Here is a 6,012-nt window from a genome sequence, read left to right as displayed (position 1 = left end):
TCTATTGAACGCTACGCTAACAGAAAGCCACTTGACTAGGGGGGCAGTAGTTCCTGAGATAAGCGCGTTCAAACAAACTCTTCAGCTTTATAATATTAGTGTAGATATAACTTCGTGACTGGCCCTGAGAGTAACAAATAAGATGGCGCCTAAACCATGTTGCATTTAAATAAAAATATACTAATAATTATTAGAGCTATAAACTGTTGGAAATGATAGTGAATTAAAAATTATGCACGGTTTTACACGTACGTAAACTCTTTGTTATTAGAAAAAAATATATATATAACTAGCGGTCCGCCCCGGCTTCGCCCGTGGTACATATGAAAAATAGATGTTGGCCGATTCTCAGACTTACCCGATATGCACAGAAAATTTCATGAGAATAGGTCCAGCCGTTTCGGAGGAGTATGCAGACTAACATTGTGACACGAGAATTTTATATATAAGATATATATATAATATATAAAAATGAATCGCAAAATGTGTTGGTAAGCGCATAACTCGAGAACGGCTGAACCGATTTCGATAGTTTTTTTTTATTATATTCCTTGAAGTACGAGGATGGGTCTTATGTAGAGAAAACGTAAACATGTACCACGAAGGAAGCCGGGGCGGACCGCTAGTAATACATACATACCTAATTAGTTTTCTGTGTGAAAAAAAATTTTTTTTTTTCGAATTTGTGTCTTTGTAGTCCTATACTACTCCTACTAATATTATAAATGCGAAAGTTTGTGAGGATGTATGTGTGTTTGTTACTCTTTCACGCAAATACTATTCAACCGATTACGATAAAATTTAGCACACATATAGAGGGTAACTTGGATTAACACATAGGATAGGTTTTATCCCGGAAATCCCACGAGAACGGGAACTATGCGGGTTTTGCCTTGAAAACGCGGGCGAAGCCGCGGGCGGAAAGCTAGTTTTCAATATATCTACAAATAGATATTTACTATCTATTGTTTTGTGTATTTTTCAGGGATTATTATTAAAAGGTGCTTACAGTTGTGTTTATACGTCACGAATAAAAAAATCAATAAAAAAATGTTGTGCGTGTATATTATTATAGTTTAAGTTATGTATTATTATTAATCAAATAAAATTTTATAATGAAATGTGGTTTAATTTTACCTTTTGTCGAGATTTTTTTTTTAAGTTAGGTCAAAGGAGGTAGAAAGCCTCTTCTAAGCAAACTAGCTGCGCCCCGCGGTTTCACTCGCATGGCTCCGCTCTTGTTGGTCTTAGCTTGATGATATATAGCCTATAGCCTTCCTCGATAAATGGGCTATATAACACCGAATGAATTTTTCAAATCGGACCAGTTCCTGAGATTAGCGCGTTCAAACAAACAAACTTAGCTTTATATTATTAGTATAGATTAATTATTCCCAGGAAGTATATTCAGATTTCAGGTAATACAATTATTAATATACTTTTTCGAATGCAAGTAACGAGATAATCTTATAAAAATGGATAAAATTAATCGTAAAATGTGTTGGTAAGCACATAACTCGAGGACGGCTGAAGCGATTTCGTTAATTCTTTTTTTTATAATATTCCTTGAAGTATGATGATGATGCCTATAGAGAGAATACGTAAACAGGTACCACGGGCGAAGCTGGGGCGGATTACTAGTCCTGCCAAATAACACAGTTGACAGATATATACTATGTATCTGTATATTGTGCAAATCCATACTAATATTATAAATGCGAAAGTAACTCTGTCTGTTACTCAATAACGCCTAAACTACTGAACCAATTTGCATGAAATTTGGTATGGAGATATTTTGATACTCGAGAAAGGACATAGGCTACCTTTTATTGCGAAATATGTACCACGCGCGAAGCCGGGGCGGACCACTAGTAATAAATAAATGCAAAAGTTGAGGATTGATGTATGTGTGTGTATGTTACTCTTTCACGCAAATACTTGTTTAAAATAAAACAACAATTACTTAGAAATACTTTATTCACAGATTAAAATGAAAAAGCCTTTAAATACAAAATATCCAATGAATTTTAAACTGAAAGACGTCAAGAGATGTAGGATAATCCACAGGGATAATCACATATTCACATATTCAAAATTGATTAGAAACAATATTTTTTTTTTGTAATGGCAATACATTATTTTGCTGTAGTGGCAACTTTTACACTTTTTCAATGTCAATTATATTATGTAGGGATGCATCTATACATATAATAAAATCGTAGGAAAGTCAAAACTGTACATTGAATATTTTTTTAAAAGAATACCTGGGCCGTGATCTATAATCGATATAGAAGCCAAAAACATAGTTTTTAGAATTTTTGTCTGTTTGTCTGTTTGTCTGTTTGTCTGTTTGTCTGTATGTTTGTCCGAGCTAATCTCGAAAAGTACTGCATAGATTGACTTCAAATTTTGCATGAATATTACTAACAGGTCGGGTGAGGCTATAGGCTACATATTATCAAGCTATCACCTACGGGGGAGGAGCTGTGAACCTTTATTTTTCTTACGTATTCCGTGTATTACGACAGCGTACAATCTAAAGACTCATGTTTAAATGTTGGTTTCGAGTAAGCCATGCTATTATCTAGCTTTACAAAATAAAAACTATGTCATTTACGTAATTTGGGCAGAGAAACAGTTTAATGAATTTAGTAGTATAAAGACAAATTAGAAACAGCGCCATCTATTAAATGTTATAAAAATCAAATCAATTTACACGTTAACTATTGGAAATTAATAATCAAATGACGCATATATAATTAATGTTGTTTGACAATATCTATATTGACACTATAAAAATTATGCCATTTAAGTAACTTGGGAAGAGAAACATAGCTTAAAGAATGTAAGTTGTATAATGTTAATTTTGTAACAGCGCCATCTATGAGATTTCGTAAAAATCAAATCAATTTACATGTTAACACTACTGAACACAATGTTAAAAATTAATAATTTAAATATAATTATGTTATTTATTTATTTAACTCTTTAACCTATATCTTCCGTTCCCTATAAGATATATTTCGTGTAAATAATAAACTACATTTTTTTAAAGTGAGGGTAGATGTTTATTATTTTAAGTAAAAATAGACACCATTATCTACAGTTAATCTAATGATTGTGTTCCAAAGAGTATACTAATATATTGTTGTGTTCATTAGTTACAATTTTAAAAATCTTCGTGTTTTATAAATTTACTAGCTTACCGCCCGCGGCTTCGTCCGCTTTGTCTAAAACCTAATAAATTATGTACTAAAACCTTCCTCTTGAATCAGTCTATCTATTAAAAAAACCGCATCAAAATCTGTTGCGAAGTTTTAAAGATTTAAGCATACAAAGGGACATAGGGACATATAGGGACACAGAAAGCGACTTTTTTCATACTATGTAGTGATATTTATAAAGCAATTGAATGCCATAAAACCGAAAATATCAAGTGCAATCTTCGTGTTTTGTGAATTTTCACCATCATGCGTTCCCACAAAAGGTAAGTTGTTACTTACAGGTATTTATTGAAATGAAATGAAATGAATGATTCTTTTATTATTTTGAGGTGCATTGGGAACAGAAGTTTTTGATAAAATTTTATTTGTAAGTAGTTAGCTTTTTTTATAGATTTACAGTTAACTTTTGATTTTTTTATTTACAGATTCAATGCTAATAAAATTATATCGCCTTTGGAAGACGATTTCTGCTGATATTTTTACTACACCACTTGAAAATTGATGATTTGATGATAAAGACAGTAGCAGCGAGGATTAAGTGGAAATTAGTAATCATCCGCTTCGTCAATTTTTGACTGAAGTTAATGTTCAACGTCCAATGGTTCAATCATTGGAAGTATCTCGGGAAATTTTGGAGGATATTTTTCAGGAAGGAGAGGAGGGGCAGCCAACCACATATCAAACTACTACGTTTTAGTACCGAAAAAAATTTTATTGCCAAATGAAACGTAAATTTTGCACTCACAACTTTACAAGTAATGTTTTTATTTTGACTTTGCGGTTATCTAATTATAATATTTATCGTTATGGCTATCGACGTACCGACCGTACTGGGATCAGAGTAGGTACATGATATACAGTTCATCATCCAGGATTGCTTAGAGCATTTTCACACTGAAAAAGATATTGTTTTCTTTGAATCGTAGTTGCTTCATTTATTTATTTTTAATCATTTTACATAAGTAATATGTTTTATATTTTATAAATATATCATTTTCATTATTTAAGTAGATAAAATAAATTATGTAACGGTTTTATAAGAAAACACATTATATTTGTTAGGCGACGGTGATTTCTTCCAGGCAAAAGATATTCATCAGCTCAATAAAATTGAACAGTATGTTGTTAGTTATTCTTTAGATTCACAATTGTAATGAGCATTTCCGCATGCAAGTTGTATCGTAGTTTAGATACCTATATCATAGTTTTTACATATTAAAGTTCCAACAAAACCCTCAAATTTTTTAGTAGAGTTGAGCAAGATAATTTGAAAAATGTGCCGTGTTAAGTATTATAGAAAAGGTTAGTTCGTTGGTAATTATTATTTCTTCTTCATTTACATGTTGTTAGTAAAAATAAACTTTAACTAACAATCAAAGTAGTCAAAGTATATTTTAACTAATACTACTTAATATCAGCTATTATACTTATGTTCAGTATTTATCTGTATTATTATTGCTGGACAATTAATATATTTTCATGTCGTATACCAAATTATAAACATAAGTTTGATGTGTAATTAGCTGGATTTATTTTTACACACTCACAGACTTATATTTTATGTTAAAAGAGTGTTAATAGTGTAAATCATAATATATTATTTCACAATTAAAGATAATCCTTTTTTCTGATGTGTTGGCATTGAATTAAACCGCGCTGTCGTTTCGTTCACAAAAAGTGATGTTATGAGGAGCATATTCGGTCCTCATATCATAAAAAATCTGTGCGAAAACAATAAACACGTGTGAGGCCCTCACGGCAGATCGGGGCGGTCTGACGCGAAGTGGGGACAGCGTTGTCACTGTATCGCTCTAGCCACGCTGGTCAACAGACTTATTCGTTAGTTCAGTTTTGTATTAAGACCGCTGTGACATCTAACCCGTGAGACAACCAAACCCGATCTCCCCTACTATCCCGTGAGACCGAACCTTCACTGAGAGGGTATGACGTCACACAGCTGATCGCAAACGGCAGATTGTACTATCCCGTGAGACCGAAACCCTCACTGAGAGGGAATTTCGTCTCACTACTGATCACGACAGTCATATTTTATCTCGAGAATCTGAAACTTTACTCAATATGAAGACCGTTTGACAAATGATAGGGTGCATCATAATAAGATGAACATGAGCATAAGCAATGACTAGAGTAGGGACGCGAATATTACAATTATATGAGACAAGAACGATTAATAAGTTTGTTTAATGAAAGATTAAGAATTGAAACTATTCGTACGAATAGCGAGAGGCCCGTCTTACTGCAGACAGATTTCGTCATAGTCTTAATGTCTTGAGGTAAACAATCTACGAATTCGGTGGTGTGGTCTGACAAATATAAAAGTGGGTTTGCTTATAACCTCACAATTGATTACAGATCATTTTCTGTATAGGCGATATTAACGTAGTATGTTCTTTTTGTAATGCTTTAAAGTGTAGTAAGGCGAGTCGGCTTTCGTTTGAAGATACACCGGAACCTTTCACAAAATCACTACTTTTAGAGGAACATACTGTGCAATTAGCGTTTAGCTACTATTATGTATATTCTGTGGTGCAATGTAAACTGTTATTAGACAATATTCGCTCTTATAGTAGTGCGTTTCAAATGATCCTTTGGTGCTCAATAATTATCAGAAGATCCGTTCATGCTTACTTTTAAGATACAAGGTCAAGTTTACCATTTGATAGGATCCCTTTTGCCTGAAGGCCAAGCTAAGTTTGTTTAAATATATTTTGTATTCGACTACAACGAATAGTGGAATACAAGAAATCAATATTTCTCAAATTTAAAA

This window comes from Colias croceus, chromosome 30, assembly GCF_905220415.1.
Source record: "Colias croceus chromosome 30, ilColCroc2.1".
Taxonomy (NCBI): Eukaryota; Metazoa; Arthropoda; class Insecta; order Lepidoptera; family Pieridae; genus Colias; species Colias croceus.
The sequence above is the reverse complement of the archived record's forward strand: the minus strand, read 5'-3'. Positions refer to the sequence as shown.